Raw genomic sequence first — 26,355 nt, forward strand, 5'->3', positions numbered from 1 at the left:
TAATAGAATCTTTCAATTCTCATAGATATATTTATTTTTTCTCATATGTAACTTATTAAGAAATAAAAAAAAATATGAAATTATGTTTATTGAGTTCAGTTGTTTTTTGTGTTTTCTTGACATTTGTTTTTAGATAATTTAAAGTTAAATTTTTTTTAGAAATTGCCATATCAGACATTTTAGTTTCTCGAAATAAATATGTGTTCAAATAACGAAGCCATGACGGTGATTTGCGGTTACCATAATGTGAAGTATATTTGTTTTGTAATCCAGGGGTCGTTGGTATTTGAATGTTGCCGATTTGCCATAACAACAGTTAATATTTTCATAAATTGCTGACCTATGTGTTTCATATATAAATGGGTCACTGATATAGTAGGTAAATTACTTAGTAACCTAGATTTAAACAAAGAGGCAGTTTGCTTGGGTTCAAAGCTCATACTAACATAAATCTAGGTACTCTAGTCGAATTTAGAAATTTACGTACATTGAGTGTGTCTGAAATACATGCACTGATGTCTCCAGTCTAATAACATACAGTTACGGTCCCTTTGTACATGCATATACTGTTTTCTTACTTCATTATCTAGTAAAATATATATGAAATATGACATATGTTCGCTTCTCTAGTATAGTTTAAACTTATTCTATTGCTACAAATACATGTAAAAAAAAACTATCAATATGCACGTAGAATAAAAGCTGCCGCCTGAACTAAAGCTAGGCAACCTGAACTAAAGAACTAATCATGGACGGACACCTTGGGTCTTCATCTGCCAATAAAACTGGAAAGTCGTCGCATGACCGGGGACTTTAATAACCCAACAAAAAAGAGCTAAAGTAATTTTGACTTTATAACATCAATAAGTTCAAAACATTCTTAAATAAAACTTATTGTCTTTTGTCATCTTTATTGTGCGAACGTGTAAATGATGACAATGGACTTAAAGACTCGTTTGATCTTTGTCTCATTCATAGAAAAAACATCAACAGCTGCTGCATTGTGATTGATTCGAACGAACTAATGTAAACAATAACATCAAAGAACTGTTTTACTATTTATGACAATTTGTCATGCTTATGTGTATTAATAAAGTAGTCCGTGATATCTATATTCCTACGTCAACATTATAAAATCAGGCCGGCCTGCACATCTAGAATCTGTGGAACTGTCGTCTGCATCTTTTTAAAGACAGGCTAGCCTACACATACATGTATATATCCTACCAGGTTCAATAATGTATTTTTTATGTGAGGAAGCTATCCAGCTAGCTTACGGAACGTCGGTAGTTCTACTCAGGTGCCCGTTCGTGCCTGAAATAATGCACGGAAGGGCACCTGAGGTGTTCCTCCACCAGTAAAGCTGGAACGTCGCCGTATGACCTATACTGTGTCGGTGCGACGTAAAATCCAATCAAACAAACAAAACTAAGTTTTGTATTCAAGCCCTTGAAAATGTCAATGGACTGTTCCAGATTCAAAACAGGACGAATGTATTATGCAAATTTAGTGGCGGAAAGGTCAAGTAGGGAATCACGTGCTGTATGATTTGCATTTTGCTTTATTTCAAAATAAATTGTGATTTAAATCAACATGACCTTTTCTCTCTTTGATCCTCCTTTTCCGTACAGAGACATTTCTGCGAATTTTCTATTACTTGAAATGTCAGTTTTGCAAACTGTTAACATTAACCTAGAATAATTTCTGTAGCACTGAAACCGTTGTGCTTTTCGAAAATTATTTCTTTAATATGAATTATATGATCTGTTGAAAATGTTTGTAAAGTGCAGATATCCAGCTTTCTAAGAAAAGCTAAGAATAGATGAAACAATACCGCCGTACACACTTCACATTGCTACCTAAGCCAATCAGAATGGAGATTTTCATATCACGTGATAACAAAATGAACCACAAAATACCTAAAAAGGTTGCGCCAACGGGGCACGCCATCCGTGCTAGCCGGTATAGCTCAGTCGGCTTGAATCTCGACATGATGGTTCGATTCCTGGGCTGGCCAACTATATTAATAAAACAGCCTGTTAGATGAGACTGTGTATACATATAAGTGCTTTTAAACACTTGGCATGCTGGAGAACTAGGAGAGGCTTCTGGAATTGGAGCATCTTTATGTATCTTGCACTATTGCCTAATTCCAAAATGATTAATACTCTTTTGGAGGACTCGTCATGTTTTTGTCGAGTTACCTGTATAAAGTACGAAGCTTGAAACCAGTATGTAGGCTATTGTGGGGTAAACAATATTCGGAATATTTCTCTTAAAAATTCTTGTTCACGAAAAAAAATATTTTTCGAATACCCAAATGAACGGCGATTCTTAACAGTTTTGGAAATGCTTAGCATGCACTTGCGTGCAGTTTGGCTATTCAAATTATATACGGTCTATAACTATTTTGTATAATGATACTCTTCAAATTTAAGGCTGGGCAAATCTATTACATTTAAAAGAGGATAAGTAATAAAGTGTAATGTATGTATAATAATGGTATATGTGGAAGTTCTATTTTACGATAGGAACATCTGTCACATATTAATAATATTAGTCATAGTGTCACGTGGCCAATAATGAACGCTGTAGACAAATTAATGTTGTGATTACATGGGTTATTCTAAAATTATATCCGTAATCTTTCTGATAATCTGATATGTATAATTTAAAGAACATGGCGAAATAAGGGACTGTGTGACCATTTACAAGTTGAACGAGTGCTGTAGTCTTTACCAAGTCAGCAAGTACTGTTTATACCTTGTTGTGACTGGCAAACCTTTATGTTGTTTCCATGCCCATTTATTGTATAGATTCTTACTAACTCACCACGATAATTATATCTTTAAAGCTATTAACCCGTATATGATGGCTTGTACTTTTCTGACTCATAGGCAAATCCTTATTGCCCTCGAAGTGTACCAAAGTTCTGTCAAAATAACAAATATTTGGTTGTGTGATCAGGATCCATGCTGTTCGCTTACAGACCCTATATATAACAAGTAGAGAAACTGATAGCGAACAGCATGGATCCTGATCAGACTGCGCGGATGCGCAAGCTGGTCTGGACCCATGCTGGTCGCAAACCCATTATGTTGGTTTTGTCGTGACGCGGCTCATTTTTTTAGCTATCATAAAGGAAGTTTGCTGTAGATCTATATAAGTTCGTTATAAAGATTCTTGGCATGTTGGCTTGCATAGCGGCTCGGGATATATACGCAAACCACAATCTATATGGGGCCATACAACCTGTCAAAATCTTAGAATAAGTAATATATTCTATTTTAGGATACAAAATGGCCGCTAGAATCGTGGATTCAACAGGGTATAATCACAGGTGCTTGAAACAAACTTTTTAAAGTTTTATATGGGCTATATACTATAATAAGATATCTTTATATACATATATAGGCCGATTATGAAAAATATTTGATTATGTGACTAGCGCCTGTGGGTATAATTCAAACTGTATGATGATGAGGAAGGTAGTCGGCACAGAATTAGTTACTGAACCGATACGGGATATATGGTTCTGTTGGAAAACCATATCAGGGCGAGTTCGAACCTGTATGTGTAAACGAACTGTTTGCTTGATTAGTTACTAGCCATTTTGCACGCGCACGTTTATGTTATACAATGTACTGTAACAGCCAAAAGCTGTGTTCTGTCGGAATCCAACATACAATACAAGAATTTTTGTTAAGGTCATACGGCGGTCCTCCATCTTTATAGGTGGTGAAAGACTCCAAGATAAACTCGTTAATTAAGGTACACAGGCACCTGGAAATTCTTTAAGCTACCGTGATATAGATATTAAGTGCCTTAATTGGAATTATTATCGCCCTATATGACTAAATATATTTGCAAATGCAGCGTGACGGGGTTATATAAGTTTTATATCTTTTTAATTTTGCATGACCTAAAAAGTATAAAATGTACAGAAATTCATACGCCTGCCAGCTGTCGTAGTTTATATTACAATATATTGATTTTGTAAGAGTTTTAATCAACATTTATCTATGTAGGTATAGATGGATGTTTGACGTTAACATTAATTGAACGGCCGTCTTTGTTAGGTATACAACATGTTGTGACTTGTGATTAAAATAAACAACAAGGTAACTAGAACTTAATTATTTGCATGGTTTACTGTATTCAAATAATTTGATTATTTTTTGTTTTTTGAACCGGAAGGACTATATTTATACAAGCTGTTATATTTCAGTTGTGACATCGTTATTAAAGGTACAATTGTATGAAAATGAGTATATTATTAGATGCATAAAAATTAATGAATGGACAATCATTATACAGTATAACATGTGCATGTCAACGCCCGTTGAGACTCAAAAATGGGGGTTGACGTTCTGAAGTCTTACATATGGCATAGTTGTTGTAAAGAGGTTAAAATTGTACAGATGGTCGCTATGCAGAGGTTATACTGTATAAAACCTTTACATGTATTAGATTTTGTTTTTCTAGTGTTGTATCTATTAGAAAGTTACCCAAAATGAAGTATTTTGAAGGGAATTCAAAGTACTACTCTTTACATTTTGTTGTTTAATGCCAGGTCATTCCACATTTAGCGCTACTTTCTTAACATGAATAGCATCTCACATATTCTAAATACACTTTTAAGATATTATGAAGCATATGATTTCCTTTTCTTTAAGTAGTCATTACTGAAACTTAATGAGTTCGTTGAGATAAAACTTGGGGATAAATTCGTTGTCCGAAGATATTCGCTTTTAGAATTAATAATCTTATATTTCTTATAAATATTCTTAAAACGATTCATTGCATTTTTTTCATTATCCCTCATGTACAGACTCAATCAAATCGGATCTGCAATTTTCATGAAATTTTGTTGTGACTAATGCTTCCAACGGATCTCTCTTTTTCCAGATTTTTAAAACTAATTCCATAAAAAAATACAAACCTATGATGTTACAATTTCAGTTGATTATGAATAATTAATGTCTGTTTTTAAATTTATTATTTGCAATACGCGTTTTGATAAAATGTCCTAGTATTTTTTTATCGTTTTGGACCTTTTTGCGCCTTATAAAAATTATATAACTTATTAATGTTTCACAAATACAATTTACAAACATATACAAGTTTGTGAACGCAAACACATTTAAACTGCCTAGAGATATGCGATGTAGTTAAAAATGCTTACAAATAATTAATATCTAAACTAAAAATAATAATAATAATTACATTTGAACTTTTAATGACATTTATGATTCTTTAGAGACATTACTATATAGTTAATATATATTTATGTTAAACACGTTCACTTTTTGTGGAAAATAATTGCATGACCTGGCCAACCTGCACATCCTGGCAGTATAGTTCTTCTTTTTTAATGTTGTTTGCTTAATTGTTTCTCACTTAAAACTTTAACGTTGCTTAAATCAGTGATGGACGGTTCTATGAATCTATGGTATACTTTTTAAAATTTCGCAGGGGTTGTTCATGAATTTTTGCTTGTTATGTTCAAAATATCGTCGTGTAATGCGAATTCAATACGATAAATGTAAGTATCGTCGTGCAATGCGCATTCAATACGATAAGTGTAAATATCGTCGTGGATGCGCATGCTATACGATAAGTGTTGAATATCTTCGTGTAATGCGCATGTAATACGATAAGTAGAAATATCGTCGTGAAATGCGCATTCAAAACGATAAGTGTGATTATCGTCGTAAATGCGCATTCAATACGATAAGTGTAAAATATCTTCGTGTAATGCGCATTCAATACGATAAGTGTAAATATCGTTGTGGCCGCGCATTTAATACGATAAGTGTAAATATCGTCGTGTAATGCGCATTCAAAACCATAAGTGTAAATATCTTCGTGTAATGCGCATTCAATACGATAAGTGTAAATATCGTTGTGGCCGCGCATTTAATACGATAAGTGTAAATATCGTCGTGTAATGCGCATTCAAAACCATAAGTGTAAATATCGTCGTGCAATGCGCATTCAATACGATAAGTGTAAATATTGTTGTGGCCACGCATTTTATACGATAAGTGAAAATATCGTCGTGTAATGCGCATTCAAAACGATAAGTGTAAATATCGTCGCGGATGCGCATTCAGTACGATAAGTGTAAATATCGTCATGTAATACGTATTCAATACGATAAATGAAAGTATCGTCGTGTAATGCGCATTTAATACAATAAGTGTAAATATCGTCATGTAATGCGCATTCAATACGATAAGTGTGAATATCGTCGCGTAATGCGCATTCAGTACGATAAGTGTAAAATATCTTTGTTTAATGCGCATTTAATACGATAAGTGTAAATATCGTCGTGCAATGCGCATTCAAAACGATAAGTGTAAATATTGTCGTAAATGCGCATTCAATACGATAAGTGTAAATATCGTCGTAAATGCACATTCAAAACGATATGTGTAAATATTGTCGTAAATGCGCATTCAATACGATAAGTGTAAATATCGTCGTAAATGCGCATTCAAAACAATAAGTGTAAATATCGTCGTGCAATGCGCATTCAATACGATAAGTGTAAAATATCTTTGTGTAATGCGCATTTAATACGATAAGTGTAAATATTGTCGTAAATGCGCATTCAATTCGATAAGTGTAAATATCGTCGTAAATGCGCATTCAAAACAATAAGTGTAAATATCGTCGTGCAATGCGCATTCAATACGGTAAGTGTAAATATCGTCATGTAATACGCATTCAATACGATAAATGAAAGTATCGTCGTGTAATTCGCATTCAATACGATAAGTGTAAATATCGTCGTGCAATGCGCATTCAAAACCATAAGTGTAAATATCGTCGTGCAATGCGCATTCAATACGATAAGTGTTAATATCGTTGTGGTTGCGCATTCAATACGATAAGTGTAAATATCGTCGTGTAATGCGCATTCAATACGATAAGTGTAAATATCGTCGTAAATGCGCATTCAAAACATTAAGTGTAAATATCGTCGTGCAATGCGCATTCAATACGGTATGTGTAAATATCGTCATGTAATACGCATTCAATACGATAAATGAAAGTATCGTCGTGTAATTCGCATTCAATACGATAAGTGTAAATATCGTCGTGCAATGCGCATTCAAAACCATAAGTGTAAATATCGTCGTGCAATGCGCATTCAATACGATAAGTGTAAATATCGCTGTGGCTGCGCATTTAATACGATTAGTGTAAATATCGTCGTGTAATGCGCATTCAAAACGATAAGTGTAAATATCGTCGTGGATGCGCATTCAATACGATAAGTGTAAATATCGTCATGTAATACGCATTCAATACGAGAAATGAAAGTATCGTCGTGTAATGCGCATTCAATACGATAAGTGTAAATATCGTCGTGTAATGCGCATCCAATACGATAAGTGTAAATATCCTCGTGTAATGCGCATTTGTATCATAGTTTGGAGACCTTTCTGTTGAAAATGTGTCAGGGTTAAATCGTACACATATACATGCACAGTGCGTTAACCAGAGTGCGGGTTTTAGTTTCCCGCACTCCAGAGCATGCCCATTGATTGGCTCATTTTTGCTGGGGTTTAAGAGAAAGGGAAAGCGACAGAAATATCATATTCAGATGTTCGTTCATTGGTTCATTTTTGCCGGGGTTTCATATTGTGACAACAGGGAACGTGTTTTTATGTTTGACTATGATACAAAAGAGAAAGAACACCAAAACACTCGGTAATCTGATTAATAGTCGGGGGCTACGCCCCCTCGTACAAATCAGATAACCTCGTGTTTCGGTGCTCTTTTTATTACTTAATACGATTTATGTACATGTATATCAATATGATTTTTTGACTCTGAAAATGTAAACGAGACTATACAGGGTATTTTTTGCATTTGATATGATTTTTTTATTCTGAAAATAGAAACGTGGCATATTAATAAGATTGTTTCTATTGGAATATCACGTTGTCCAAACGCTGAAGTTTGGCTGGTTATGATCTGAAAGTGTGAAATAAAACAGATATATCGTATTCTGTTGTTTTGTTCTGTGATATTAAGATGTTAAAAAAGTTATTCTGTATACAACATTTCGATATTTTTCGTCAAACTTCGGATAAAGACTATGATTATCGTTAATTAGGGAAATGTTCCGAGTGTCTTCGCACGTGATGGCAATTATTTTTATCTACTTAATCACATAATTTACTTCTCATTTAAACGAAATCTTCATCTGTTAATAAATGATTGCACCATAGATACTGCACTTAACACCCAAAACTTCTTCCCAATTTACTTGTGCAGTAATTAACTAACAATTGATAACATCATTTTTCCCGTGCATTTGATCAATATAATTATGATGTTTCCTATAGCTGTCATGACTGTATGTAATTATTGAATAATCCGTAAATTATGTATCGCAAAGTAGAAACAAAAATATGTGCCTGACAAACAGTTGGTTGATGTAAGAAGCTTACTCTGACCAAGTATACAGAAAAGTCATATTATTGCCCGCTAGCAGGAGTCGCGTTGAATGTGACTTAGGACCAAACAGAAACAAGAAGTATCTTTCAAAAGATCTTCAGTCTGAATTTTACAGGAATTCAAACTGATTTTAGACGGCCTTCGGCCGGAAAACAACAGATATAACAATACTTTCTTTTCGAAGATCCCCTCCCCAAACCTAGCCCTCACGTCCTGCCTTTCTCTAAGCTGTCACAATAAGATTTTGCAACACTTTTTCTCTAAGCTATTTAATACTGCAACGAAAACCCAAGTTTTTGAAAAAGGTGTCTTCGCTAGGTGTATTCATATTCCCAAAGTCTAAATGGAAAAATGTTTTAAACCTAAATAATTAGATTATTATGTGCTAAATTTGAGATAATTGTGTTATGAACGCTCTAATATGTGAAATAGAACAGCGTTTGCACGACAGTGCTCATCAAATATTCAATAAAAACGTCGTAACCTAATAACACTTGTTGAGGCAGCGTTTCTTGTATTTTTTTTCTCGTCATAATGATTATATAATTATATAAAAAAAACAGTGTATCTATTGGCTGTTTATGTTATATAACGCAATTTTTATGAAATAGAAAGTTACGAAAACCGTAAAGAACTCTAAAAACGACACAAATGAAACTGTTTCAGGCTCAGTTTCTAGCTCATCAACGACTGACGCATGTGCAAGCCACCGCCCATGCCCGAAGTATCGTTATAAGCGGATTTCAATATTAAAGTTCGAAAATGCTGTTTTTTTTTTTTTTTTTTGTTTTTTTTGTTTTTTTTTTTAATTTTTAAGATTTTTTTTTTTTTTTTTTTTTATTTATTTATTTATTTTTTTTTTTTAATTTTTTTTTAATTTTAAGATTTAGAGCAAACGCATGTATAATTGTATATTAATTAAGTCCTTAATCATAATCATAGAACAAATTCATCTAGTAAAATGATTAATGAATAACATACACATCAGTGATAAGCTATTTAACATAATACGATCAAAGGGAAATGTCATGATGTACATGTACTTCAAAGAGTAAGTTAAAAGAACATTTAATGAAGAATAATTCTGATTCCCATAGCTACATAAAATGCTTAACTTGCTGAATTTTAGATTTGCATACATTATGCATTTTTAACCTTGATTGATGGCGTGTTCTTATGAATCGAACACACATGTCTTTACCTACATAAATATATAGAGGATATTCAAGTTTTTCTATAAATACATGATTTATTTTCATCGAGTGGTATGAAAATAAATATTTCATGAGTGGCGGTAGCCACGAGTGAAATATGGTAATTTTCATGCCACAAGATGAAAATAAATCATGTATTTATAGAAAAAACTTGAATTTTCTGTTTATTATATACATTTTTATCTTTTTTGACATTAAAATTTGAAAGACTTTCCCTTAAATTTTGTGTACTGGCAGAATTTAAAAAAAGTAGTCCGGCAAGACACCAGTGAAAATACGGAAAATATGTTTCACTGCAGTGAAAAATAAATTTTTACAGTGAAAATACGGAAAATGAAAATACGCATTTTATTTCATCAATATTTCTCAATATTTCATTTATAAGTATATAATAAATGTGTGATATTTCATCTTTCGCAATAAGTTTCCCGTTGCGGAGAATGACAAATTAATTGAGACAGTTTTTCAGGATGGTCACAACGCGAAAAACCGAAAAAATCCGTTTTCCAGTTTTCACACGGAAAAATAGATGGCGGTATCCGGGAGCATCTTCGGCTTATTCCAGTACTACAATCATTCTCTTTTTATTTGCATTTGCTATTTGATAGTGGGCCAAAGTCTCAAAATCAGTCGTGTCGATTAAATATAAAATAATATGTCTCAGTATTGAGTGAGAAACAATATGTATTGATGATATGAGCCGCGTCACGACAAAACCAACGTCATGCGTTTGCGACCAGCATGGATCCAGACCAGCCTGCGATCAGGATCCATGCTGTTGACTTTAAACAAACCTTATTACAAGTAGAGAAAATTATAGCGAACAGCATGGATCCTGATCAGACTGCGCGGATGCGAAGGCTGGTCTGGATCCATGCTGGTTGCAAATGCACTATATGTTGGTTTTGTCGTGACGCGTCTCATATTATTTTGTTATTGTTCGCAGTGAATCACACATATATCTGTTTTGTTTTATATGACACATATGTGTAATCAATATTTGTGTAGAGAAGATTGACGTTAAATTGTTAGTTTGACCAAAACGTTTATATTTTATGACATGAAATTTGCAACAGCTGTTTCATTTGTACATGTACATAAATGTTTATCTTCAGTTACCTGACATAAATGTCTAAAATATTTGGTTATTTTTTGCACGCGTGTTACTCATTTAAGTCATGTTCATAAAGAACATTGGAATATATAGTGTTATAAAACAGCGCATGCTTTGTGTATAGGAATAGTTTTGCAATTATACCTTTATTTTAGCTTCCAATGCTTGCTTGGTGTTAGATTTGAATCGAAAATATCAGTAATAGGGACCACACAATGACAACATTGTTCGGTACATAACCATTACTAGCACTTAGTAAGAATCAAGTAAAAATGCAAATGTGATCGGGGGGGGGGGGATTAGTACAAAATAACACAACTAGGCTATCTGTCAATAGAAATGATTTGCAATGAGAGACTGGCTTTAATTTTTTAGGATTTGTAGGCTAGAGACTGTGATTTGTTCAACTGGGTCCTTACCGCAGACTCGACTTGACTCCTCGACTTTACTGGTGTTTAAAGCTAAAACAATCTTTTGTTTTATTTTACAATAAACTTTGTATACCTAAAAAGAATCATTACAGAACTATGATAATGATGTATTTTGTGGAATGAGATGTAGTATGAAATTTATTTTGTCAGACCCTCAAGTTACTTTACAAATAGTTCCATCATTCATACTCAGATGTGACATACTTTTATAATTCAAATCATGACACTTGACAAATAGCGTGTAAATAAGGTAAAGTAATTTTTTTCGCTCGTGAAAACTCGTTATTTTTCGTCTATAAAGCCGGATTGATCGGGAAAAAACACAAGTTTGTGATTAATGCATTTTGCTGCATTTTGTGATTTTGTGAATAAGTTTGTAAATAAGTACTGATACTACATAGAAAAACATACCTTCTTGTTACCTTGCCGATACGATGACGGAAAGTCACGAAGACAACCGGTTCGTAACGATTAAGTGATAAGATAAAAAGCATGACTGTTGTGCATGTCATAGATGCTCGTTTAGACAAGAATCATTTCTCGCCATGGTGCCTATTTTACATCTACAACTGTTTCTAAGCTCCACGAAATTCATACAAATAGTTTCCTTCCTTCCCATGCAGATGTCTATATCTCCCAAATGCTATTAGGTGAACATTATGCCTCAGAAATCCACATCTTTTTAGTTCTTCAGAAATGTCAAAACATATATGTTTGATTATGTTTCAATATTGGATTTAGAACACTTTAGATGTTTAAACATGAAACAATATGACTGAACGTGTAGTAATGTGTCGTAAAAGTAGCGCAAAGTGTAAACAAAGTACAAATGTAGTTCCTTACTTGTAAAATACTAATTTACTAAATTCATACCAATTGCCAACAGAGCGAAAGAATCAAAAGATAATTGATGTATGTGGCTAAAGAGTATGTCTGACAAGATACCAAAAAAAAAAAAATATTTTGAGCGTTAAAATTGATAGCATTTCCGAGACATAATGGGCCTACACTGTATAAAATACCTTAATTCAAGAACCATAACTCTTTTGTAACTTGAAAGATATCTAAACGAATTATTTCCCTTATTTTTATATGTCGGCCATCTTAAATGACAGAAAACTAGGATAGGAATGTTAAATGAGTTGGTGAACAGAACCACAGGGGAGGTAACTATACTAGGTAAATTTAAGAATGTTCGTGACATAGGTACGTCAAGTATAATGTCGTTTATGATGTCAATGACAGCGTGACGCTTAACTTAATTACATGTACTTATTTTCTGAGAGTGTATATCAATAAATTGCTGCTCTCCACTCTGTATGTGTGTCTACAGTATATTATAGAAAAAAAATGCAATATTGAGGCGTTATGTTTGTGATCACTAGATGTGTTCTTTTATTAATGATGCAGACCCCCGGAAAGCATTTTTGGGAAAGGAGCACAACTGATTATGAGGTCCAAAAACGTAAAATTTGAAATTCTTACACAGATCAACTTGAACTTGAAACCGAAAAGCAAGCAAATAATAATAACAAAAGAAAATTTACTCATAATAAAATTCAATATCGATTCTTAAAGATATCATCAGTTAAAAATATTAGTATGCTAAAATTTTATATATGAAAATACTGAAAATTGCTACACAGTCTCTTTGTAAATATAAAATAAACATGTTTTGACATCAGACGAAGAAAATATATTGTGTTTGAAACTCTTAACACTATAGTAGGTCACACAATATGAATGTATAGTATATATGTCGTTAAAAACTGTTTTTAAAGAAAGAACCACCACTAATTCCAATACATAGTTTGTATGTTATTTTATTTAAGTAAGACACTGTTGGTAAGAATTTTTTAGATTTACTTGCCTTTGACACAAGTAAATTGTCCAGAACTTCATAAAGTAGTATATATAAGTAAATAGAAACCCTTAGCGAGAAACGCGATATTTTTAAAACCCAAGTGCTTGGCAATGACCTAATGAAATGCCATTCAACTTAAAAAGTGTTTACTATTTTCATCTGTTACTGTACTGTCGAGAAATCATATCTGACCTTTTGGTTTTGAAATAAATCATGTTATACACTTGTAAATAAGACACAATTCAGATGATTAATGAATATGTATGAAAGCTATATATACATGTATATATTTCCAACAGCTGTCACCTCAGTTAATTTATCCATGTATTGATTAACAAACACACAAACAACACAATGTTCTATATGTTCATACCGCCGCTTTCTTGTCATCAACATCAAATAGAACACTCGTTCTTTTTTCTTTTTTTAAATAGTTTTTTCGGAATTTAGTTTTAATTAAAACAGGATATTTTAAAAAAACCCAAGCAATAAATATCACTAGAAGTCTGTAAATTTACTGGTGTTAATCTATTTCAATAATTCGGATATTCTCAAAGTCGCTTTGACTATTAAGGAATTATCATCAAAAGATGGACTCAAAGGTACACTTTATTAAACTTTATACTTAATAAGTTTAGATAATTTTAATGATTATAGTATTCATAAAGTTTATACTTTATAAGATATAGAATTGACTTAAATGCAGGCCTATGTTGAATTTCCAGATCCTGTACGTTTTGTCCGTCTATAATATTATTCTATGCTAAACTGAATTTCATTGAAACAGAACATGGTTACGTTAAGAATATCTTTTTGGAGTAATTTATTCATTTAGACTAAACCATAGGTTATATTTATATTTATATTTATGGACATAGGGCAATATTACGGATGGCAGGATCGTGTTAGGATAAAATACAAGTTGTTATAACATTTGTATGTGTTACAAAAGGTCGGCTGGCAATAATGGCCATTATATTACATACTTTACTGTAATTTGCAGCTATTTTCTCAGTTACGATCAAGAATTTTTAAGAGAAATTGGTATTCATTATGTAGGTCGACAAGCTATTTTTCTCATATAGCGGACTTAAACCGTGTATTTTATAAGTTTTTTCCCTGGCTGTTTCTAATATTTACTAAAACGCCTATACTTCATACGGGTGTTTTTTAGTCCCCTACCGGTTTACCGGAGGGGACTTTAGGTTTACCCTCCGTCCGTCTGTCCGTCCGTCTGTCTGTCTATCAGTCCGTCCGTCCACAAAACTGGATTCCGCGATAACTTGGAAAGTACTGAAAATATTTTTATGAAACTTGGTATATGGATAGATGGCAGTATGGAGATTATGCACGTCTTTTTCTTTTCTTCCTATGTTGAAAATTCTGGTTGCTATGGCAACAAATAGGCTGAAAATATGGCAAATTTTACACATAAACTGGATCCAGTGATAACGCAAAAAGTACTGGAAATATTTTTATGAAACTTGACATATGGGTAGATGGCAGTCTTGGGATTATGCACGTCTTTTTCTTTTCTTCCTCTGTTGAAAATTCTGGTTGCTATGGCAACAAATAAGCTGAAAATATGGCAAATTTTACACATAAACTGGATCCAGTGATAAAGCAAAAAGTACTGGAAATATTTTTATGAAACTTGACATATGGGTAGATGGCAGTCTTGAGATTATGCACGTCTTTTTCTTACGTCTTTTTCTTTTCTTCCTATGTTGAGAATTCTGGTTGCTATGGCAACACATAGACTGAAAATATGGCAAATTTTACACATAAACTGAATCCAGTGATAACTCAAAAAGTACTGGAAATATTTTTATGAAACTTGACATATGGGTAGATAGCAGTCTTGAGATTATGCATGTCTTATCTGTTCTTCCTATTTTGAAAAAATGGCAACAAATAGGCTTAAAACATGGCAAATATAACAATATTTGTGATTATTCAAAAAGAGCTGAAATTTTTTATGAAATTGCATCTTTAATTCAAGAGTTATCCCCTCTTTAAGAATTTTGCTGTTAAAATGTTATATTTTGGTAATAGGGATGTTTCAAATATTAACTTTAGAGTGTCCTTCAGTCCGTCTGTCCGTCTGTTCATAAAAACTGTTTCCTGTGATCACTTTTAAGAACTTTTCCAACAAGTTTACTTAAAATAGAGAAAAATTGAAACATTAGTGAATGGCCAATGGCCCTTCAGAATGTTGATGGGGTTCTAACCGGTAGGGGACTTATGGATTGCTTGCAATACTATGATAATTGCTTGTTTTTCTTTATTTACTCGCTATTAAGAAATAAAGAAAATTGTTTACCGCATTATATTTTTACAAAGCTTATGGTTGGAAAACGCTTCTTGTTTTGTACACACTATTCTGTTTTTATTGATGTTATATCAAAGGTACTGAAAAGGAATCATGTAAATAGTGTGTCTTTCAAACAGTACTTCAGTGTGACGCCAATGTGACGCCAACATGAGTCAAGTACACGTGAACAATATACTGTTTTTCTATAGATTGAAGTCTGTTGTAGACACCGATGTGTTTCCGTTCAAGGCCGATGAATTTCTTTGTGAACAAGAAAAAATTTCATAAATGACCGTTACAATGGTTTATGACCATTTTTTCTGGAAACGCCGTAGTGCATTGTCTATAGATGTCATTTTAGTTCTTGTATGCAAGCCATTTTCGAAATGAAATTTTTTTCTACAGATATAGAGTCGGAGCCATTAATTTTAAAACAATGTTTTAGTAAACTAAATTAATTATTCAAAAATGTAAAGCAAGCTATAAAATAAGCAAACTGTTCCAGGAAAATGTCACATAAAATCTGAAATGTCACATAGAAGCAACATGTTTGATATGTACTTGTGAGCGTTATTGCAGCAAATAACCAACAAACGTTTAACGTTCCATTATTGGCCTTATACCTTTATGCATTATTCCAGGCACTGGTCGGTTCTTAATTAAAACCATCTGACTTCAATTTATTTATCAAGTCTGTGAACGAATCAATTAGCGTTCACTAAATTTTATATTAGTTTTAAAAACTCGAAATATTCGTAAATAATTGATAAAACCATACGACACCAACGGGGGAATAAACTTCTCGGTAATTTCAAACTGTTCATTTCACATAGTTAGAAATATCACAGTAATTAGATCAGCTATTAGCCAAGTTCCTGTCACAGACACTAACATTATAGTATTCTGTAGTGACGTGTTTTGTCATAATGTTCTTTTCTTAATATGATAATGCTTTAATATATAATTATTATATAACTTGTTTTCCCGCCCTCTCGCCTTAGTGGACAGGTCGCAGTGTTGAACGGAGGGCCCCGTTTGAGCCCTGCCTCTGCGCCACTTCCGACTACGACGACCAAGTCTACGGCGGGTCCTATAATATCAAAGACTTTACTGAAATAGCTTAAAGAAAGATTAAAAATATTAGATAAAAGCAAAACAATAACATGAAATATAATTTTAAAAACACCCCCCCCCCCCCGTTTCTGATGTTAATTAACAAACAAAATTTGGCAAAAAGCTCTCAGCACGGGTTGCAAAAGAGTGATGGTCTGGCAAGTAAAATAAAAAAAAGAAGTAATAATATTCGAAGAAATAGAATACAAAGTATCTGGTATGCACGAAACGTTCACAGAAACGCATATAGTTTGTTCAAATTTAACGAAACGTTTGCTTTTTTTTACCAAACTTCTTGGCAGGCTCAACACATTATGTTGAGTGTGGTATTAAAAATTCAAATGTGTGTCATAATTTCGTAAATGAAGATTCTTATAAAATTCCTTAGATTTTTATTTCAAATTTGTGTTAATGTTGGGTAATTAATACATTTGTAAAGGATTTCTCTATCAAAATGAGTAAGTTGATATAAAATTATAAAAAATCAAGATATTTTTCTTCTTTAAAATGATAGGATTTTTCCAGGAAAAAGAAGAAAACTGTTCTTTCTTTCTTTCTTTCGTTCGTTCGTTCGTTCTATCATTCATTTTTTCTTTCTTTCTTTCTTTCTTTCTTTCTTTCTTTCTTTCTTTCTTTCAAGAGATTAGCTTCTGTTTTTTCTAATAATAATCCTTTCTTCCTTTCTTTTCTTTCTTTTTATTATGTAACAGACCTGCCAAGATTAGAAATCTGAAATATTTGAATTGATTTTGATGTCAAACTGTAGTGACATGCAGACTAACTTGTTTGTATGTATTCCGGCGGTCTCTGCGACTACCAAAAACAAATGTAACATCATACGGAACTCCTCGCCGATTACAAATAATCCGAAGTTTGGCGGAAAAGGACGAAAAGTTGCGATCGATTAAAACTTAATATAAGACACTAAATCTGTAAATGATGTTGCATTGTTCGAATTTGATTCACCATTCTATTCTTACAAACATTTTTTTAATTCTAGAGAATATAAAAGAGACATTGTCCATGTGAAACTTGGAAAATAGATAGATTATCTAAATGACGATATCTTTCCGGAAGAAAATTATTTTCTAATTTTATTAGTTTCTAATAATTAAATGTATATCCATATAAAAAAGGCTTTTATTGTCAGCACTCACGTATTATTAAATTATTCCTATTTTAACTTTAATATCATATTAAATTGAATTCAATGTACCAAAATAACTGTATCTCCATGACGTATCTTCGTGACACTTACCGCGTATGTACGGTGACCCGTTAGGTCCATTGCGACATACACATAACTCGAAACAACGAAAATGGTGAAAAGTCAAAATTATGGAACCATGATGGTGAAAAGTCGAAGACACAATGACGAAAAGTCAAAATTACGATGGTCGAAATAACGAAATCACGATGGTGAAAACTCGTGGTATAATTTCGTGTTTTTACCATTAACCATTTTAATTGTTGTTGGATTTAAGGTATGACCATCCTAACGGGCACTATTAGGAACTGAAATATTGACAACATATGTCAGATATATACCTTAAAGGACACCTAAGAAAATTACTCATTCTAGCCAACCACAAGTTGTATGTGGAATTTAATTAAGATGTTATTGGCGACACATCACACAGTTACATGCCTTACAATAAACAATGCTTGCAATATGATGTTAACATATTTACAGCATTGTGCGTTGTCTGGTCAACAACGATTTTTAGGTCTGAATCCTTAGAAAAAAAACAATATATTAAAAACAGAAATAATTTTACATGAAATTAAGATGCTATGAAGGGTTTACAAAAGCGTCCTGTGATCTAATTACATGTATAACTCAAATATAGAACCAGTTTTGTTTTCAAAATGGCTGCATGCAACTTACTAAGGATTATACTGAAACTTGTTACAATTAGACATATAATGTCTAATAAGTTAAATTGAAAACACATTAAAATCAGTGAACAAATTTATATTTTTTCATCGATATTAACGTGTTTTCAGTTTAACACGTTATATACTAGTACATGTAATCGAGCTCTAGCTGGGCCTGCGGCCACGCTCGGACTTTCCGCATATAACCAATGGTTCGTCACAAAGCTCAGTCAACCGACTAGAACCATCGGACGCATAAAAAAAATCTTGCTATTTATAAAATGTCATGAAGAAGAATGGAGCAAGTTTAAGTGATGATTTGACCTAATTCATGATCGTAATTACTGATCTTATCCGCCAGATGTCGCTTTTTCTGATCATCACCATCATTCATGTAAACACGAGTTTGAGAATATATTTTTTATGATTTATTATATATCTAACTACAAATTATTGTTTACATGAATGATTAACACCATGAATTGAATAAATTAATTAAGAAGTATTTGTTTTTCATATGAAAACGTGTTGCATGCCATGACGTTACCTTGGGGCATATGTCACGTGATTCAATTCGTCAAAATCATGTTTTATGTTCGAATCATGTTAACGATAATCTGTGATTCACATTAAGGCAAAACCTATATAACACATCTGCACAATTCACTATGCAAGGCGACTTGTCATAAATTACCTAAAAACAACAGGAAATTGTCTGTTTGATATGCTAGAAGTTAGTTATTTTCCTGACTGACTGCTCAATTCTCAATACATTTATTCTATGAAATCAAATATGCATGCAATTTCTTCCAAAGCAAACCATGCGTAATTATATAGTTATAGCCATTTATTACTTATAAGGAAGTGAAAAAAAGAACAACATTTATAGTCGATATATAGAATCTAGAAGTTATGTGTTTGTTATTTAAGAATAAGCGCCACATCTCTTGCCAAAAGTATGTTTCAAGAGTGCTAGCTCAATTTGAAGAAAATCTCAGTCAATCTTAAATAGCATGATACGACGTATTTCATATTTATATTTTATTAGAATATCTTTCAACACGTTGTTGAATACAATACTGAATTCTTTTGGGCATGTGCACAGCTGTCAACCCTATATTGGACTGGGTGCCAGACTGCCAGTATTGTTCTTAATAATAATATACATGTATATAATGACATCACACCGCCATTTTCGATATTTTGACAGAACTTTGTTAATTCGAGTATAATAGGGATTTACGAGGGGTGATCCAGAATTACCCGGAATTGGTTTATAATTCTGATAAATTTCATGTTTTATTCATTATTAATACAAATATATTGGACTCTAAAAGACAACGAGGCTTGATGGAGTTCAATACAGATTTGATAAGAATTTTTAGAGGTTAAATATTGTAAGGGTTAGAAATCTGATTGTAAGGATGCATTATAAAAACGGTATTTTAACTAAGCACAACGGTATCATTATAATCGTAACGAACCAACGATACTATGAGGTTATTTTACATTGTTGAGTACAATACTGAATTATGTTGGATGAGTACACAGCTGTCAAATCTATATTGGACAAGGTACAAGCTCAAGTTTAAAATTCTATTTTGTTCACATGTTGCTACTATTCCGACAAACAAACTCGCTTTCAATGCTAATCTTATCATGAAATAAGCATCTGGAAGGCTCTTAAACAATAATCTAAACATTAACAAATTAATGTTTGTTCTTTCTAAAGAAGACAAAATTGATTCAATTCTAAAATCAATTGCATTAATTACTTATTTAAACAGCATCCGTGTCCTCGTTATATATTCATAATCGATTAAAGTTAATAGCATTTGTCATAACCAGATGTCGCCCTTTTTCTTTAAATAAATATATATGTTTAATCACTGGTATCATTCATATAAACACGTGTTAAATGTCATGACGTCACAGAAGAGGCACAGGTCACGTGATACCAATAATGAAGATTATGCTATATCTTAATTCAACATTTACTTTAAGCTGTAATTCTCATTAAAACAAAAACTATCACATCACAGCTGTAAAATACATTTAGCAAGGCTATCAGTCATAAATTACCTACAAAAACAATAGGAATTTATCTATATAATCACCTTCTTTATGAGATTCATGATGATCATTTCTTACATTTGCTAGATTATCGTTACTGTTAAACGTTTTGCCGAACTTATATTTGAAAAACAATATTTTATAGTGTCTTTATACACCACAGAACACCACAATATAGTTTGACCCAATATTATTATAATTATTATCATTATTATAAGACTTTGTATTATTATCATTATTATTATTATTATAATTATTATTATTATTATCATTATTATTTTTGTTGTTGTCGTTGTTGTCGTCGTCGTCGTCGTCATCTTCATCATCAGCAGCATCATCATCATCATCATCATCATCATTATCATCATCATCATCATCATTACTATTATTATTATTATTATTATTATTATTATTATTATTATTATTATTATTATTATCATCATTATTATTATCATTATTATTATAGTTTGTTGTTGTTGTAGTTTAACCCGTTATCATTCATGAGCACAGCCATATAGTGTCATATCTTTGTGGAATCACTTTTTCTATACTTTGATTTGATCCAAAAGTCACAAGTATGTATCGGCTCCTCATACCGCCTTTGTCAACTTGTTTTGCTGACTTAAGGCCCGTTCAATAAAATATCAACAATGAATAGATCTTTGTTCCCTCTTTAGATTGACCACATTCAGTTATGGGCATTTAAAGGTTCAATTTATTGATATTTAAAATTTTGTTGAAATTGAAAATTGTTTATAAATTATTTGATTCATACATGAAAAAAGAGCATATAGGACACAACACTCATGTGAATTCACATTTACATGACCTCGACCTTCTAGGTCAAATATTTGAAATTGGAAAAAATGGCCATTACTTTCTTATTGAAAGATTTTGTTTGTATATTTCGTCAAAACAAGACATGAAACAAAATCTTCAAATATAGTATTTCGCGTATGGTTTTGAGATTTGAACAACGTATTATTGACAAGGCCAAGGTCGAATATATAATATCATTTGAATTCAGCTTTATTACATAACTATTCAGGTGAGTGAGTTAGCGTCATCATGGCTTTCTTGTTCTGTCTTGGCTGCCGTTATCGTCTTTTTGTTATTGTTGCTTTTGCTTTATGAACTAGTTAATCTTTTCTAATTACGATCTTACGTGTTTGTGTGTCTAATTGTTGTTGTTTTCTTGCTGCTCTTGTTGTTGGTGTTGAAGGTTTTTTTCTTCTTTCTTTTTTCATTTTTGTCTTCTTGCGGCTTTTTAAAATATTTTTGTTGTTGACGTTTTTGCTGTTCTTTGATGATGTCGCCTGTTGTTGTTTTATTCTCTTGTTGTCTGCTGTTGTATGTTTTTTTGTTTGTTTTTTTTTTTTTAAAAAATTTTCACATGAAACTTTTAATTTTGTGAACAAAGTTTTGCTTCAAAATGTAGGGCAATTTTTTTCTATAAAAAGACAATGGGTTTTTATGCATTTCATAAAATGCTACTTTATTCAAGATCCCATTTCCCGACATAATATATACACGGAAACAAATTCCCCCGCGTCTAATTAAAGCTACAGTATAAATAAAAAACATTTCTGCATTTTGTATGCGAAGGGGGATCATTAACTTTTCCTAACCATTTTCTTTTTATTTTCATTTTAGGAAAAAGAAAAAGAAACTGTGTAACATTTTGATAATAATGGGAATTGGAAAATTTACGTGGGTTTTTTTTCTGTGCGAGCCCCATTTTAAAAAAATTAATTGAAATAATGAAAAGTGATATTTAATAATTAAGAGAGTTTTAATTTCACAACATTAACGGATTTGTTAATATTAAATTTTATTCATTAATGTAAGATAAAGAAGTGACCAGTGTTAATAATGAGTTTTTAAAGCAGTAGAATTGTGTTGAGAATAAGAAACACACGGAATTTGACGAAATTATTTACATAGGTTCGTGTTACAGAAAAAGAATATTCTATATAACGTTAGTGATGGCTTTACCGAATATAAGAATTCTCGTTGTTTGTTTGACATACACGAGTTGTGTAATAATAGTATTGTAGTATATTGTACAGAAGTTCGATATATCCGGGGTTGGTTATATCATTATATGTGAGTATGATATTGATTCATTTATTTATAACCATCTTGTAGTGATATTTATTCTTTTGTAAATAATCCATTAATAGGATTACATATAAGAAAATGCTGACATATTCAATATATATAATGGGAAATATTCAAGGACACGATGTTTTTATGCTCTTTTTAATCTTTTGTTGACTTGTTCTTTGCTTTTTTCTTGCATTTATCCTTTAAAGGTACAATATGCCTCAGAGTATTTTATTTTTTTTTCAAAATGGCATGCATGTGTTTTTATAATGTTTAAATAATAGAAATAAAGGATGTTCAAGTAGTAACACCGTGAGAAAGTAGCATTGGATATAAAATAATTTGTAAAGAAGGTAGTTAAACATAAACAAAGTGGTATTTTGACTTCTATGTAGTATAGGAAATCATTATAACTGTACATATTGCAAAAAGAAAACAAATGTTCTATTGGCTATAAGTGCCTGTTCGGAGACACAAAAAGTTTTTGAAAATTAAAAATACTTTCGGAGATAAATGTGTTTTGAACATGCATTCATTGAAAATAAAACCAGAGCTTTTTGTAAATTTTCGAAATTTGTGAAGTTAGCTGCCTAGGAGCCTGGCAGCTAAACTAAGAAAACTAAGAATAGTACAAACATGAAAACCGTCGGAAATGAATCATTCAATGCCTTTTTTCAGTATCACGATATTTTTTAAGATATTGAACTTATATGTTTGTTTGTGTTGTTGGGGTTTTTTTTCTGACGGGTCTTCGAAATGTGTGCAGTTGGCAGCCTAGCAGCCTAGTAGCCTAGCAGCCTAAAGAAATCTTAGAATAGTACAAACATTATAACCGTTGGAAATGCATCTGCAACACTTACCTATACCATTCCACGATAAGGAGAGAGTTTCTAAAACAAATCTAGCTTTCTACTCATTCCTTTTCGCATTTGATTGTAATTATATTGTGTATATATGTTTGATTGAAATAAACTATTGTTTAAACCAAATTTTGAATCGTCAGAATAAAAATAGATAACATTCAAAATCTTAAAAAAAATAAAGATCACGATTTTGAAAAAAAAAACGTTAAATGGTATAAGTAAGTGTACAGATGCATTTCCGACGGTTTTCATGTTTGTACTATTCTTAGTTTTCTTTAGACTGCTAACTTCAGGCTCCTAGGCTGCTTGGTTGCCAATTTCAGGCTCCTAGGCTGTCAGGCTGCCAACTTCACGAACATCTAGAAAGGGATTAACGTCAGTGTGGAAAAAAAACCTTAAAATTAAAATATATTACATTCAAACACCTCACAAATGTTGTACATATATATATAATGTAATTGTAGCTGTATATAATTTTCTCTCATATAAACATACATACGTGGGATTGCAAGTGAAAAAGAATCGTGATCTCTGAGAAATGAGACTACTTATAAAATGAGCCGCGTCACGACAAAACCAACATAATGGGTTTGCGACCAGCATGGATCCAGACCAGTCTGTGCATCCGCGCAGTCTGATCAGGATCCATGCTGTTCGCTTACAAATCCTATTACAAGTAGAGAAACTGATAGCGAACAACATGGATCCTGATCAGATTGCGCGGATGCGCAGGCTGATCTGGAGCCATGCTGGTCGCAAACCCATTATGTTGATTTTGTCATGACGCGGCTCAAATATTAAATTTCTTTGTATTCAGAATTACTTCATAAGTTTAATGTTGTAAACTAATAATGTATCACTTATATAGATTAAAATTCTTAATGTTACAAGTCTTATTTTTGTGTAGGAGTCTTATTTCTTTATTTCTTTCTTTTTTTAGGTTTCATTTTTTTTCAGTAAATGTTATATAATAAATTATCACTTACTTTTATTAAAAATTTTAATAACATATTGGTATTTTCAAAAAGATTTTATTCACTGTAGGTATATATAATAATTGGATATTACTAATACTAACTAGAACTTTTGGTAGAATGTTAGACTTATTACTTATATTTTATGTTTTCTTTTTTTTTCTTTGATGAGAAACATTGTTATGACAATCTATGGAACATTGTTACGACAATGTATCTAGACTAATTTCCCGACAATAGGAACCGAGACGTATTATATCAAGATTTTGATTCATTTCACCTGCAACTGTTACTGTCACGAAGTGTTAACCGCGCGGAAATATCTTAGTCACAATGGTGTTTTTGCTTTAATATTTCATCTCCGGGATTTTCAGTCATGTTATTACCATAATTTCTTTATCATAGCACAGAGAGCACAGAGGGTTCACGGATTTCATACGGCTCTAAAGTTCGAATCTCAAATTTATATTCTTTCTTCATGACTTTGTTGAAGGCAACAAAATTATAGCTAGTTAATACCCCACCACTGATTCATATGGAGAAGTTATCAGTTATTTGCGAAGTGATAAAGTGCTGATACAGAATATAAAAGTATACGTTAGGTAACCTTTCGCCGGCTTTCTAGTGAGTGCAATAATCTTTAGATGCAGATATCTTATTACCAAACTGATAGATGATTCTAATCAATCAATTCATAGTTTAAAGTGATGTCAGAATTACGAGATCTAAATGGTTTAACTGGCACCCTTCAAGACAAAAAACACAGTAAAACTATAAAAGCAATTTCCTGTTCAACTGTTTTTTGGTCTTAAATATTCATCCAAATTCCGCATCATAATGATAATCTCTAAACCAGATGTTAAGATATCCTCAAAGTCAAAGTAAAATTGTGCATGTATCTACGAAATAGCGTTAAACATTAATCATTTATTCGCGTAAAATATATGATCTAATTTTCATTAATACAGTAAGGGAAGTAACCATTCTTGTAACTCCGCACTGTGGTTATTTCCCCTGTCAATACAGTAAATACGTGACATTCGGAATACATTACCGATTACCAGTAATTTTTTTTCCGAAGTTTGACGGAAAGGAGGAATAGTGTGATTATTTGAAGCAATTAGCCACTCAATTGCTGACTGCACAAATTATCCCTCCAAGATGCATAGTTTTTGCCAACTATAAAATTGCAAATTGTATGATATATCAACTACATGTATTAAAAACCTGTCAAGAGCGACCAGTCCGGCTGTAGTTTAATATTTGTCGTCTCTTTCCATTAGAATACATGTATTAAAAATTCAGCCACCATTTCTCTGTCTCTTTCCATCAGAATATTAAAAATCAGCCAACATTTATATGTCTCTTTCCATTAAAATAGTTAAAATTCAGCCAACATTGCTGTGTCTCTTTCCGTTAGAATACTTAAAATTCAGCCAACAATTCTTTTCCTCTTTCCATCAGAATATTAAACTTCAGCCAACATTTCTGTGTCTCTTTCAATTCAGCCAACATTTCTATGTCTCTTTCCATTAGAAAACTTAAAATTCAGCCAACATTTCTATGTCTCTTTCCATTAGACTACTTAAAATTCAGCCAATATTTCTATGTCCTATTCCGTTAGAAAACTTAAAATTCAGCCAACATTTCTGTTTCTTTGCATTAGAATACTTAAAATTCAGCCAACATTTCTACGTCTCTTTCCATTAGAATATTAAAAATTCAGCGAGATAGAAGGGTTTATAAGACTGGTCTGGGTACACTGTGATAAACTACTAAAGTATTTTATAAGTGGCGGCGTAGTCGAGTGGTTAACACGTCGGACTAGTAATCTATGGATTGCTGGTCGCGTTGGTTCAAACCCTGTCAGAGACAAACCGTTGTTTCCATGAGCAAGCATTGTTTAGTACTGGTTGGTTCCAGGAACGGATTTGAA

At 32.2% G+C, this 26,355-nt stretch overlaps 1 protein-coding gene across 2 annotated transcripts in view; it reads left to right on the forward strand.

Moving 5' to 3' along the window:
- Window positions 1-4,038: 4,038 nt before the first annotated feature.
- The window catches only part of LOC132752347 (synaptotagmin-2-like), a 30,372-nt gene continuing 8,055 nt past the window's right edge, over window positions 4,039-26,355 (forward strand). The window contains exon 1 of one of the 2 annotated variants that reach the window (XM_060742660.1): window positions 4,039-4,121. The gene's annotated coding sequence lies outside the window, so the exon portion shown is untranslated. Of the gene's footprint in view, window positions 4,122-13,468; window positions 13,701-26,355 lie in introns of those variants that run through there. The other variant, XM_060742659.1, reaches the window with a different exon arrangement.

The sequence above is a fragment of the Ruditapes philippinarum genome, unplaced genomic scaffold (genome assembly GCF_026571515.1).
Source record: "Ruditapes philippinarum isolate M1 unplaced genomic scaffold, ASM2657151v2 ctg717_1_1_1_1, whole genome shotgun sequence".
NCBI classification, from domain to species: domain Eukaryota; kingdom Metazoa; phylum Mollusca; class Bivalvia; order Venerida; family Veneridae; genus Ruditapes; species Ruditapes philippinarum.